Genomic DNA, 15,000 nt, shown 5'->3' with positions numbered 1-15,000 from the left:
ATAAAATCCAATTGGATCACATTTTAGTCTAACTAAGTCAAAGTATTTGCCATATCTTGATAGGCTCTGCAGTTTTTGATCATCAATATGTTTGGACATCTCTAGCAGTTTAGTGCAATCGAACAAACAAAGGAATTCTAGCTCAGCAAAATGATCAAACTGAGCTTTCATTCGAACGCTGACATTGTCCATAATGTTGTAAAAGAACCTTCTCCTCACATCTCTTATTGGCTGTTTACTCCTTTCATTGTCTGTCAGCCCCATTCTGATGCATTCCGCCTCAAATTTCCCATACAAATTGTCAAACTCTTGTCTTTGATTTTCAAGAAATTTCATAGTGTCAGAAATTCTCCGACAGCAGAATCTAACATCCATCACTTTACTCTACAGCAATTGAAAGAGTGTGTCAGTTTGAATGAAAATGGCCTCATATGTCATAAGCAAGAAGCAGGTTGATCCTTTATTCAGAAAGAAGTAATATCCTTCAGACATCATCAAGGTCTCATGATCCCAACCAGCTGGATTTTTTCTGAGAAACAGGAACATAGCACGTAGATCACTTTGGAACATGTTGACCGTCTGTACTAGTCTGGAATGTGAACTCCATCTGGTGGGTGCTGCTCTCGGTAAACGTTTCTTCACCATATTGTCCAGTAGGTGGGTGCGCTTTGACGATTTACTGAAAAACGTAATTCCCTCAAGTGTTGAAAAAAATACTTGACACTCTTCTATAGATTTAGCTGAATTAGAGAGCACCAGGTTTAACTTGTGGGCATTACAATGGATAAAAGTTGCTTGAGGTACTTTTTCTTTAAATCTTGGCTTGCACCCCATTAATAGCTGATGCCATCACAGAGGCTCCGTCGTAAGTCTGAGCTACCAGCTTTTCAACACAACTGTATTTCTCCAACACTCCCAATACATAGTTAGCAATAGCCGGTGCTCTTCTGTCAACCACTTCATCAAATCCTAAGAACGCCTCCTTCACAATTATCTCACAATTCAGCTCACTTTTAGCCACATAACGCAAGATTGCAGAGATTTGTGTTTTGTTTGTAACATCAGTTGTCTCGTCTACTTCAACAGCAACAAATGGGGCTGCATTAATGTCCTTTCTTATATCATCTCTTACTATATCAGCTACTGCTTCGATTAAGTCATTCTGTATTCTATTTGAACATCCAGAAAACACAGTGGATGTTTTCAAATGTCTTGCAAAAGTTGCATCTTTCCATACCAAAATATGCAATAGCTCCACATAGTTGCCACGATTAGAAGACTTTGCACCCTCCTCGTTACCACAGAATGCTATTTCCTGTTTGCCTAGATAGAAGGTTGCTTGAATAAGGTTTTTTAAAATCTCACGTTTTTTTTAGTCACTTTTGCATTGTGGTTGATGATATCTAATCTCCGCTGTTCATTTAAAGAAATATCTATCCTTCTCGCTGATCCAAAGATTTTCCAAGCAAATTGGTTTTGAATGTGACTGGTCGATTTCTCATGTTTGTTGACGCTCCTTGATAGATTTTTGAAATCTCCAAATCCCGCATTTGTCCAAACATTATCTGTAGTGGAGAACAAAATACACGGAAAGCAGTAAAGGCGATTCTTTGTAGCACAGCCACACAGCCATTCTTTCCTTTGATACCACTCCATTTGGAATGTACGTGTCATGGTTTTGTCTTTTTGAACTAATTCCTTCAGCTCAGGCATTGGTCTTCCTTTATTTATTACTTCAATTTTTGAGGGAAAGTCTAATCTTGAGAAATTTCTAAGGTTGGATATAGTGTTTTCCATTTTGCAACCAGATTAAAATTTGAATACTGAACACCTAGCAACAGCGAAAAAAAAGAGAGAAATCAGAAGGAGAGAACTAGAGTTAATCAAAGTAAATCTAAAAAGAAACAGGTTGTGTAAAAAAACAACTTACTTGCTTTCTTGCATAATGAACATCTAGATATGCTCTGTGTAGTGTAGCCCTGTCCTTATTGCGATATGGGAGCTGATATCTTTTAAACTGCAGTCAGATTCTGAATAACTATCTACGCATGCGCAACAACTGGCACATCAAAACGAGGTCAAGGTCAAAAGGAATTTGAATAAACCACAGTAAAAAACACTAAAATGGATAAACATATATAGACTGTCACATAAGATAGCAGATGACATTGGTTAGTGGGAACTTACAGGTTTCAGTAGATAAATTTTCACTAACGTCAAAACCACCAAAAAACGTTTTTTTTTTTTTCCTTTACACATAACTCTGTCACAATTGCTCATTAACATTTTAAAAAAATAACCTCATTATGGGGTAAAGAAAAGCGCACACACACCTAGTTTTCAATCCTCAAAACTTTATTAATATCTAAGAAGGTATCTGCCATTAAAGGGACAGTAAACAACTTGTGTTATTCTTTAGCAACAAAACAGAAATGTCTTGTAATATCAGTCTAGTCTTTAAAAAGACACAAAACAGTCATGTATGCTCATGATTCAGACTGAGCAGCAATGCTAAACAACTTCACAATTTATTTTATAACATTTGCTTCATTCTGTTAGTATCCTTTGTTGAAGGAACAGAAATGCACTACTAGGAGCTAGCTGGACACATCAGGTGAGCCAAGATGTAACCGATTTAGGAGTAAAGTTTTGATTGTGTTTAACCTCTCTGCAGGGTTTAATAGCAAATCCACAAAACAAATAAAATGTTTGAAAAGATTTGTACCTCAAGTAAAAAAACAAACATCAAAAATAACACAATCTACACCAATTCTCCCAAAATGACGGCAGCAGCCAAGCTAAAAGAAAACATTTTTTAGACAGTATAATAATTATATACAGACAATACATGACTCACATACACTCTGGTATTAAGTTTAAAGGGACAGTTCATCCAAAAAAGTTCTCCAATTTACATTGTTCCTATTAATCCATTTTCCTGCTGTAGTGTATGAAACTGTTTACAAGTAGCTCACTCTTTTGCCCTTTGAAATAGCTGAATTAGCTTGTGGCTTACCAAACTATACTGACATTTTTTTTTTTTTTTTTTTATATTTTATTCTTTATTGATTTTTTCAAAAAGAAAATACAATGTACAAACACCAGTGGGTTACAGTATTTCTAATAAGCAAAAGCCGATTCTATCATTCTATTCTGTGTTTACACACAACTGTATCTGAGTTATACTGTTCAATTATTCACAGTCCCAATGGTAGGTATTCTGTATTTGTTCTTCTTACAAAAGTATTTCCTGCGTTGTATGATATTACATTAGTCATAACAGTTAACTAAACATAAACAAATGAACATTAACATCACTAAATAGATCAACTACTTGCAGTCTTGAATCTTTTTTTTTTTTTTTTTTGAGTTTAACAGGCAAGAATATATCATCGTGTTATCACATTTGGTCGATACATTTTATGCTTCCTATCGTGTCTTAAAAGACATTTGTGAGTAATTGTCTTTCCTAAGTTTTTGTTGTTATCTACCTATATATGAATCCCAATAGAACATCATATCATGGAACACTGTCAACCTATTTGTTTTGAGGTAAAAGTACCTCTCTAGCATCAAGGCTCCCCCAACTTTTTCTTTCCACACCTCCACTGTGGGGACTTTATCTGATCTCCACATTGAAGCTATGAGCTGTTTTGCTGTGTTTAACATAACATGTATGACATTTCTTCTGATAACACATTGAACGCTTCCCAACACATTGAAAAGGCATTCCAATGGGTCACATGAGACATTACATGACATTGCAATATTTATTTCCTTGACTATATTTTCCCAAAAAGTTTTTATTTTCTCGCACGACCACCAGATGTGGCCCATATTACCTGTTTCCTGTTTACATCTCCAGCATTTCTCATTTGCAGATGAAAATAGATATTTCATTCTATTAGGTGTTAAATACCAACGGAAAAGTATTTTATAATTTGTTTCCAGGGCATGTGTTGTATGTGCAGAGTGGGCTAAGCTATGATAGATCTTTTCCCAAACCTTTGGGCTCTGAACCCCTAGAAGTTCCCTTTCCCACCCTTTTGTGAAATTGTGAGGTTTTGGGGCAGTTGCTATGAGTAGTATGTTGTATATAGATGAAATTAACCCTTTTTGTGGTGTATTTGATATACACATCTTTTCCAAAGGTGTTAATTGTCTCAACAAGTTATTCCTATCTCTGTGAGTCATAATGTAGTGATTTACCTGATGGTATCTGAACCATTGGTCAAAGAAGCTAACCCCTGTCTCTTGTAATTCCTTTCTCTGGTTCAATTTCCCTGAGGTGGCTATAAGTGTAACAGGAATATAGTCTCTCAATCCATGTCTACCACATGGCTGATGCACTTGGCCTTCCTGGAATTCAGGATTCATCAATATTGGAGTCAGGGGGGAGTATGCGCTGGAGATGTCTCTATAGTGATCACGTATGTGTTTCCAATCTGATAAGGAGTTTGATACCGTATGTGTGGTGTTACTCTGTATCTGAGATAGTAATTTGGGTATCCAACATACCCCCCCTAATTGTGGTACATCACTAATGTCACATTCTATCTGAATCCAGTGTTTTGGCTCATCTGGGTTATATCTACACCATTCCACTATTCTCTGTAATGATATCGCCTGTTTGTAAAGTGCTATGTTGGGTACTCCCAGACCCCCCATGTCCTTATTAGCATACAAGGAGGATTTATTTACACGTGCAGGTTTTTTTTTCCATATAAAGCTAAATAACGCTCTTTGTAATTTTAGGAGGTAGCACTGTGTATTAGGAAGTGGTAGCGTCTGTAATATATACAGAATTTTTGGCAATAATGTCATTTTTGCTGTATTTACTCTCCCTATCCACGAAATGTTTTTAGAAAGCCACGAGGAGGCCTGGTTAGTAATACTATTCACAAGTTTGGAGTAATTAAAAGTGCAAATTAAGTCTAAGCTATATGATAGATATATACCCAGATATTTAAGGTATTTCTGTTGGATTGCAAATGGACTGGTTTTTTTTATATTGGTCAATTCCACTGGAGTTATGTGTAAAGGTAATAATTCTGATTTACTAGGGTTCACTAAGAAGTTTGAAACCTCTCCATATTCTAACATTTCTAATTGTACCGCGGAGAGAGACCCTATAGGACATGACAAAGACATTAAAACATCGTCTGCGAACATCGATAATTTGTATTCTCTATTTTTGATTATTATGCCCTTTATGTTGGTGTTTAATCTGATTCTGCTTGCAAAAGTTTCTAGGGAAAGGATAAATAAAAGTGGAGATAACGGGCAGCCCTGACGTGTGCCATTTCGTATTTCGAATTGTTCTGAAAGCGTACCATTTATTCTAACTTGGGCGGTGGGAAAGGAGTATAGGGCCATGATTCTATTTATAAAAGGAAGAGGGAAATTGAATTTGTTTAGAGTTGTCTGAAGAAAGGTCCAATCTAATCTATCGAACGCTTTTTCAGCATCTGTGGAAAGGAATATTGATGGAAGTTTGTTAGTATTAATATATTCTAAAATATTTAATAATTTAACGGTATTATCTTTAGCCTCTCTCCGCGGCACAAAGCCTACTTGATCCGGGGAAATCAAAGTCGGGAGTAATTTATTAATTCTGAACGCTAGCACCTTGGCCAGTATTTTCAGATCTATATTCAATAAGGATATAGGTCGGTAATTTGCAGGGGTATCAGGATTCCTACCCGGTTTGGGGAGGACTGTGATATAAGCTTGTAGCATGGTGTCTGGCAATGTACCTCCTTCATCAATTTGGTTGAAGGTATTTAGTAAATGAGGGGTCAAGACATGAGAGAATGTTTTGTAATATGACCCAGTAAACCCATCCGGGCCTGGTGCTTTTTCAGGTTTTAAAGATTTAATGGCTGCTATTATTTCATTGTGACTAATGGGAGCTTGTAGCATTGTCCTATCAGCTTCGGAAACCTCTGGGACTTGTACTGACTCTAGGTATTCTAGACATTTAATTTCATGTTCTGCACTATCTCTCCTAGGGAAAAGGTTATATAAAGCATGATAATAATTTTTAAAGGTATCAGCTATTCTTTTTGTGTCCTCTACTCTCTCTCCTGTGTGGGTTTTTATAGAATGTATATATGATTTTGCTAGCTTAGACTTGAGTAATCTCGCTAGTTGTCTCCCTGGTTTATTAGCTTCATGATAATATTTCTGTTTAAGCTTGAATGCTGTCGACTGTGCTTTTATATGTAGATGTGATAACATTTTAGCTCTATAAAATTTTAGTTGTTGGAGGATGCTGTCGTCTTGTGGATGAAGTTTATGCAAAAGGTCTAAGCTCTCAATTTCTTTAGCTATGTGATCATATTCCTCTCTCAATTTTTTATTTTTGTTGGCCTTAATTTTAATCAGTGAACCCCTTATTACGCTCTTATGGGCCTCCCAGACCATAGCTGGTGCAATGTTCCCTTTAGCATTGTGTACAAAGAATTCTGTAATTTCCCTCTCTAGCTTATCACATATCCCTGGATCTGCTATCAACGACTATACTGACATTTTTGATATTGAAGTCTGTTATTGAATAGCCAAAGTAAGCACAGCCAGCAGAAGAAATGACACTCCCAGTGGGGTGCAGGATAGTTTAGTAATAAAATGATTATGTTCCACTGTTCTCTCTATGTATTGAGCAGGCCTGCCCTGCCAGTGCCTTGCCCTACTACATATTGGCCCCTCTCTAAATAAACTTTAAATTAAAGTAAGGGAAAGGGAGAGCTTGGTAGTGGAAAATAATAAATAAAGCAAACCAAGCGTTAATGCATTTTTTTTTTCTTAATTTTGTGTAACAATGAGGTAAGGTAGGTTGGTATTGGTAAGGCTAGCATGATGAATGACATAATCATTTCATTTACTTAAGATTCAGGTCCAGTATGGTAATAATACTAGTAGTGTAAGAGTAGTGGAGTTAGTATAGCTTTTTGAAGTTACTTATATTAATAGTAGTACCTAACATCATACACGTCGCTCACTAACGGTTAACCTAAGGGATTCCAAATTAATGCACATGGCACACTGAATTATCAGATCAGAATAGTAGTACCTTATCTAACGGTTAACCCTAAGGACTAAGGGATTCAAAGATTTTTGGGTAAGGTATTACTTTTCTGGTCTGATGTGTCAGTGTGCCATGTGGATTAAAAATTTTAATCCCTTAATCATTAGGTTAACTGTTAGATAAGGTAATAGTACTATTCTGATCTAATATCTCTGTGTGGCATGTGCATTAATTTTGAAATTTGATCAATTCAAAATTAAATTAATCCACATGGCACACTGACGCATCAGATCAGAAATGATTAGTCGACAGTTAGGTTAAATAAGGTAGTGCCCCTGGCTGCTTCAAATTTCATGACATTCAAGCACTAACATGGTATCTGGACAAAAAGAGAGAAACAAAATATTTAAAAAATCTAATAGGACAGTGAAGCAGAATTGTATTAAAACAGGTCCCTAAATCGCTTGGCAAGATGAAGCACTTAGCATCAAGCTGTTAGTGATTAAACAAGACCCTCCCACAAGCAAGTTTTAATAAAATGTATCAATCATATGCAATCAAATACCTGGTAGTTTTTTTGGAAAAAAACCTATATCTATATAGTTCATTGCACCTGCGTAAACAGTAAATGTGCAAGGTCCTTTTTTAATTTCACACACAAAGAGAAAGGCAAACAAGTCAGCATAAAAACTGGATTCATTTGGTGAGCAGTAAGTAGGTCAGGTCTAATGAGAGGGCAATGGCAAAGATGAAAGATGTAGCAAATAAAAAAAGGACTGAAAATTATGCAAACTGATCAGTCCTTTTTTTATTTGCTACATCTTTCATCTTTGCCATTGCACTCTCATTAGTCCTGACCTGCACTGTATCATCGGGTGAATAAAAGGTACTTAGCAGAAAATAGTCTACATATCACCAGTGCACATAATCCGATTCTGAGTACAGTCACTAACCTGAACTTCAAAACGTACTGTTGAAGTGAACTGGTCACTGTTACGGTTAGAGAGGCTGAGCACAGTTCACACAGTCACACTGCACCACCGCAGTCCGATGCACCTGGCACACTGATGACTTGGTCTAGGAAACTTTGCTGCCTGAATCATACAGGGGTAATCCCCTGATTTTATCTATGGAGGAGAAGCAGAGTCCACATGGAACCTGTATCTTGAAACTAATAAAACTTGCAATGATTTGGACAAAAAATGGCTTCACAAATTCTTTATGACAGTGATTAATAGTATAAGCCACTAAAACATATACAGTATATTAACATTAAGGGGACATTATAGTGCAAAAAAAATCCTCTAATTTATCAAAGCATGTAATTATAACACCTAGCAATCCTGCAATTATTGTATTTAATCTAGGCAAAGTGGTTAAACACATAGTTGAAGTACCAATCTGACGTCTCAGAGCATTGCTGGTCCCGAGAGGAAACTGGGAGTCACTCAATTAGTAGTGGTAGTCACACAGCTAGGTTGTGCTTCAACTGCTGCTGATCAAGTCAGCAACTGTCTGGTCAGGACCAACAGTACTCTTTGGAGGACTAAGCACGTAGCTTTGCAAGGTCACTTGTGTTAAAGAACTATTGACTGTAGTAGAATTGCATAACTCTTGCACATGCTCAGTAGGAGTTGGTCCCTCAGAATGTTTAAAAATAGTTTTAAAATTGCATGCTCTGTCTGTATGAAAGTTTAATTTTGACTTAAGTGTCCCTTTCCCTTCATAATGCCCCTTTAACTGAAGATCTTTATTATAACATTTTGGAGCAGAGCTTTTCTATCCTTTCCAAAGGTGCATACAAAGAAAAATATAAGGCAACTAAAGTGATCTAAAACTACAACCCATGATTGATTTAGTTAAGGTTCATAATTCAATGCAAAAGAGAGCCACACATTTCTAGTAAGCTGGTGCCTAGCTGCCACCAGAAAACAAATGTTAAAGCATTTCCACATGTTAATTGTGACAACAATCAATAAACCAAGCTCAGAATGTGTTAATAATGACCTATACCTTTCTAATATCATTTTGAATATGCTTTTGACTAGTATTTTTTGTATGTTTCTACTGTCCGTGTGTTTATTGTGTATACACATCACGGACAGTAGAAAAACATACAAAACATACTAGACAAAAGCATATTCAAAATATTAGAAAGATACACTTACATATTGGTCACTCACAACGTCAACTGAAGTTACTGAACTTGCGACACGACAGCCGATAGACACTCACCTGACGCTCTCTGAGAGTCTTTGATCCCACGCCAGCCTGAGAGGCCTGAGCCACCACGCACCTCCTGAGGACTTCTTCCTGACACACCGACCGTTGACACTTCAAGAAGACTAAGACAGTGACACACTGAGTCTGACTGAGATGTGATGATGACAGTATTGTGACCGACCGTACTAGTAAGTGACCGTTTGAACGTGACGAGCTGATGACTGGGTCAGCGTCTGCCAGGCTAGGCTATGCTGGGCACTGTCTGAGAGTCACTCTGATGCACGTGACAGACGCTCAATCCGCGCCTCACATATTTCCTGCCTTTCAGTAGTCGGCCCAGAGTCAGACATTCTCATGTCTGATTGGCTGAGGGGCGAGCAGGGCTCCCAAGGCTTGAAGAGACAAGCCTCCGGTGGGAGCAGTATGGGCCGCAAAAGAGACTGCATTAGCTCTTATTCGCCACTGGGTGGCAGTCTCTAGCGGCCCATACAACACAATACATACATATTGCGCAATGGAAGGGTAGCTGGCCTCTTTCATGTGCAATATGAATGTAATTGCTTAATATTACGTTTTTTTTTTAAACATAAAATTAAATACACTACTGAATTTGATGGGGGGGTAGGGGGGGGTCAGCTTTGATGGAAAAAAAAAAAAAAATTGGAAAATTATTAATTATATTAATAATTATATTAATAATTATTATTATTAAAAAGGCTGTAATACACCACATTAGGCAGGGGAGTCTCCTATGAGTGCACGTTGAATACACACACACACACACACACACACACACACATATATATATATATATATATATATATATATATATTATATGTATGTTGTGTGTGTGTGTATATGTGTGTGTATATATATATAAATATTTGTATATATATTGTATGGTGTGTGTATGTATGTGTGTGTATATATATATATATATATATATATATATATATATATATATATATATATATATATATATATATATATATATATATATATATATATATATATATATATATATATATATATATATATATATATATATATATATATATATATATATATATATATATATATAGGGAGTGCAGAATTATTAGGCAAGTTGTATTTCTTCTGTTATGTGTGATCAGTCCACGGGTCATCATTACTTCTGGGATATTATCTGCTCCCCTTCAGGAAGTGCAAGAGGATTCACCCAGCAGAGTTGCTATATAGCTCCTCCCCTCTACGTCACCCCCAGTCATTCTCTTGCACCCAAAGACTAGATAGGAGGTGTGAGAGGACTATGGTGATTATACTTAGTTTTTATAACTTCAATCAAAAGTTTGTTATTTTACAATAGCACCGGAGCGTGTTATTACTTCTCTGGCAGAGTTTGAAGAAGAATCTACCAGAGTTTTTCTTATGATTTTAACCGGAGTAGTTAAGATCATATTGCTGTTTCTCGGCCATCTGAGGGAGGTAAAAGCTTCAGATCAGGGGACAGCGGGCAGTTGAATCTGCATTGAGGTATGTAGCAGTTTTTATTTTCTGAATGGAATTGATGAGAAAATCCTGCCATACCGTTATAATGACATGTATGTATACCTACACTTCAGTATTCTGGGGATGGTATTTCACCGGAATTACTCTGTAAAAGTACATTAAACCTTTTAATAGGTATTTAATTCATGTTAAACGTTTTTGCTGGAATGTAGAATCGTTTGCATTTCTGAGGTACTGAGTGAATAAATATTTGGGCATTATTTTTCCACTTGGCAGTTTGCTTGTTTTGATTATGACAGTTTCATTTCTCTCTCACTGCTGTGTGTGAGGGGGAGGGGCCGTTTTTGGCGCTCTTTGCTACGCATCAAAAATTTCCAGTCAGTTACTCTTGTATTTTCTGCATGATCCGGTTCAGCTCTAACAGAACTCAGGGGTCTTCAAACTTCTTTGAAGGGAGGTAGATTCTCTCAGCAGAGCTGTGAGACTTATGTAGTGACTGTGTTTTAAAACGTTGCTGTGATTTTTATGTTTAAAATTTAATTAGTGTTACTTTACTAATGGGAACAAACCTTTGCTAACAAGTTGTGTTGTTTTTAAAGAGTGATGCTATAACTGTTTTTCAGTTCATTATTTCAACTGTCATTTAATCGTTTAGTGCTTCTTTGAGGCACAGTACGTTTTTGTTAAATAAGATTGTAACCAAGTTGCATGTTTATTGCTAGTGTGTTAAACATGTCTGATTCAGAGGAAGATACCTGTGTCATTTGTTCCAATGCCAAGGTGGAGCCCAATAGAAATTTATGTACTAACTGTATTGATGCTACTTTAAATAAAAGCCAATCTGTACAAATTGAACAAATTTCACCAAACAGCGAGGGGAGAGTTATGCCGTCTAACTCGCCTCACGTGTCAGTACCTGCGTCTCCCGCCCGGGAGGTGCGTGATATTATGGCGCCTAGTACATCTGGGCAGCCATTACAGATAACTTTACAAGATATGGCTACTGTTATGACTGAAGTTTTGGCTAAGTTACCAGAACTAAGAGGCAAGCGTGATCACTCTGGGGTGAGAACAGAGTGCGCTGATAATTCTAGGGCCATGTCTGATACTGCGTCACAGCTTGCAGAGCATGAGGACGGAGAGCTTCATTCTGTAGGTGACGGTTCTGATCCAAGCAGATTGGATTCAGATATTTCAAATTTTAAATTTAAATTGGAAAACCTCCGTGTATTACTAGGGGAGGTCTTAGCGGCTCTTAACGATTGTAACACTGTTGCAATACCAGAGAAAATGTGTAGGTTGGATAAATACTTTGCGGTACCGGCGAGTACTGACGTTTTTCCTATACCTAAGAGATTAACTGAAATTGTTACCAAGGAGTGGGATAGACCCGGTGTGCCGTTCTCACCCCCTCCAATATTTAGAAAGATGTTTCCAATAGACGCCACCACACGGGACTTATGGCAAACGGTCCCTAAGGTGGAGGGAGCAGTTTCTACTTTAGCTAAGCGTACCACTATCCCGGTGGAGGATAGCTGTGCTTTTTCAGATCCTATGGATAAAAAATTAGAGGGTTACCTTAAGAAGATGTTTGTTCAACAAGGTTTTATATTGCAACCCCTTGCATGCATCGCGCCGATTACGGCTGCGGCAGCATTTTGGATTGAGTCTCTGGAAGAGAACCTTAGTTCCGCTACGCTGGACGACATTACGGACAGGCTTAGAGTCCTTAAACTAGCTAATTCATTCATTTCAGAGGCCGTAGTACATTTAACCAAACTTACGGCTAAGAATTCAGGATTCGCCATTCAGGCACGTAGGGCGCTGTGGTTAAAATCCTGGTCGGCTGATGTAACTTCTAAGTCCAAATTACTTAATATACCTTTCAAGGGGCAAACTTTATTTGGGCCCGGTTTGAAAGAAATTATCGCTGACATTACAGGAGGTAAGGGCCACGCTCTACCTCAAGACAAAGCCAAAGCTAAGGCTAGACAGTCTAATTTTCGTCCCTTTCGGAATTTCAAAGCAGGTGCAGCATCAACTTCCACTGCACCAAAACAGGAAGGAGCTGTTGCTCGTTACAGACAAGGCTGGAAACCTAACCAGTCCTGGAATAAGGGCAAGCAGGCCAGAAAACCTGCTGCTGCCCCTAAGACAGCATGAACCGAGGGCCCCCGATCCGGGACCGGATCTAGTGGGGGGCAGACTCTCTCTCTTCGCCCAGGCTTGGGCAAGAGATGTCCAGGATCCCTGGGCGCTAGAGATCATATCTCAGGGATACCTTCTAGACTTCAAATTATCTCCCCCAAGAGGGAGATTTCATCTGTCAAGGTTGTCAACAAACCAAATAAAGAAAGACGCGTTTCTACGCTGTGTACAAGATCTATTATTAATGGGAGTGATCCATCCGGTTCCGCGGTCGGAACAAGGAGAAGGGTTTTACTCAAACCTGTTTGTGGTTCCCAAAAAAGAGGGAACTTTCAGGCCAATCTTGGATTTAAAGATCCTAAACAAATTCCTAAGAGTTCCATCGTTCAAAATGGAAACTATTCGGACAATTTTACCCATGATCCAAAAGGGTCAGTACATGACCACAGTGGATTTAAAGGATGCTTACCTTCACATACCGATTCACAAAGATCATTACCGGTATCTAAGGTTTGCCTTCTTAGACAGGCATTACCAGTTTGTAGCCCTTCCATTCGGATTGGCTACGGCTCCAAGAATCTTCACAAAGGTTCTGGGTGCCCTTCTAGCGGTTCTGAGACCGCGAGGAATTTCGGTAGCTCCGTACCTAGACGACATTCTGATACAAGCTTCAAGCTTTCAAACTGCCAAGTCTCATACAGAGTTAGTTCTGGCATTTCTAAGGTCGCATGGATGGAAAGTGAACGAAAAGAAGAGTTCTCTCTTGCCTCTCACAAGAGTTCCATTCTTGGGAACTCTTATAGATTCTGTAGAAATGAAGATTTATCTGACAGAAGACAGATTAACAAAGCTTCTAAATGCATGCCGTGTCCTTCATTCCATTCAACTCCCGTCAGTAGCTCAATGCATGGAGGTGATAGGCTTAATGGTAGCAGCAATGGACATAGTACCCTTTGCACGCCTACATCTCAGACCGCTGCAATTGTGCATGCTGAGTCAGTGGAATGGGGATTACTCAGATTTGTCCCCCACTCTGAATCTGGATCAAGAGACCAGAAACTCTCTTCTATGGTGGCTTTCTCGGCCACATCTGTCCAGGGGGATGCCGTTCAGCAGGCCGGACTGGACAATTGTAACAACAGACGCCAGCCTTCTAGGTTGGGGCGCTGTCTGGAATTCTCTGAAGGCTCAGGGACAATGGAGTCAGGAGGAAAGTCTCCTGCCAATAAACATTCTGGAATTGAGAGCAGTTCTCAATGCCCTTCTAGCTTGGCCCCAGTTAAAGACTCGGGGGTTCATCAGGTTTCAGTCGGACAACATCACGACTGTAGCTTACATCAACCATCAGGGAGGGACAAGAAGCTCCCTAGCAATGATAGAAGTATCAAAGATAATTCGCTGGGCAGAGTCTCACTCTTGCCACCTATCAGCAATCCACATCCCGGGAGTGGAGAACTGGGAGGCGGATTTCTTGAGTCGCCAGACTCTTCATCCGGGGGAGTGGGAACTTCATCCGGAGGTCTTTGCCCAAATACTTCGACGTTGGGGCAAACCAGAGATAGATCTCATGGCGTCTCGCCAGAACGCCAAACTTCCTCGCTACGGATCCAGATCCAGGGATCCGGGAGCGGTTCTGATAGATGCTTTGACAGCACCTTGGAACTTCAGGATGGCTTATGTGTTTCCACCCTTCCCGCTGCTTCCTCGATTGATTGCCAAAATCAAACAGGAGAGAGCATCAGTGATTCTAATAGCGCCTGCATGGCCGCGCAGGACTTGGTATGCAGATCTAGTGGACATGTCATCCTGTCCGCCTTGGTCTCTACCTCTAAGACAGGACCTTCTGATTCAGGGTCCATTCAAACATCAAAGTCTAACTTCTCTGAAGCTGACTGCTTGGAAATTGAACGCTTGATTTTATCAAAACGTGGTTTTTCTGAGTCGGTTATTGATACCCTGATACAGGCTAGGAAGCCTGTTACCAGAAAGATTTACCATAAAATATGGCGTAAATACCTATACTGGTGTGAATCCAAAGATTACTCCTGGAGTAAGGTTAGGATTCCTAGGATATTGTCTTTTCTACAAGAAGGTTTAGAAAAGGGTTTATCGGC

At 38.8% G+C, this 15,000-nt stretch overlaps 1 protein-coding gene across 1 annotated transcript in view; it reads left to right on the top strand.

Annotated features, from left to right (window-relative positions):
• Positions 1-15,000, top strand: part of LOC128645006 (protein farnesyltransferase subunit beta-like) — a 159,278-nt gene that overhangs the window by 37,402 nt on the left and 106,876 nt on the right. The window lies entirely within an intron of this gene.

This window comes from Bombina bombina, chromosome 1 (assembly GCF_027579735.1).
Source record: "Bombina bombina isolate aBomBom1 chromosome 1, aBomBom1.pri, whole genome shotgun sequence".
NCBI classification, from domain to species: Eukaryota; Metazoa; Chordata; class Amphibia; order Anura; family Bombinatoridae; genus Bombina; species Bombina bombina.
This window is presented reverse-complemented; position numbering and strand designations above follow the sequence as displayed.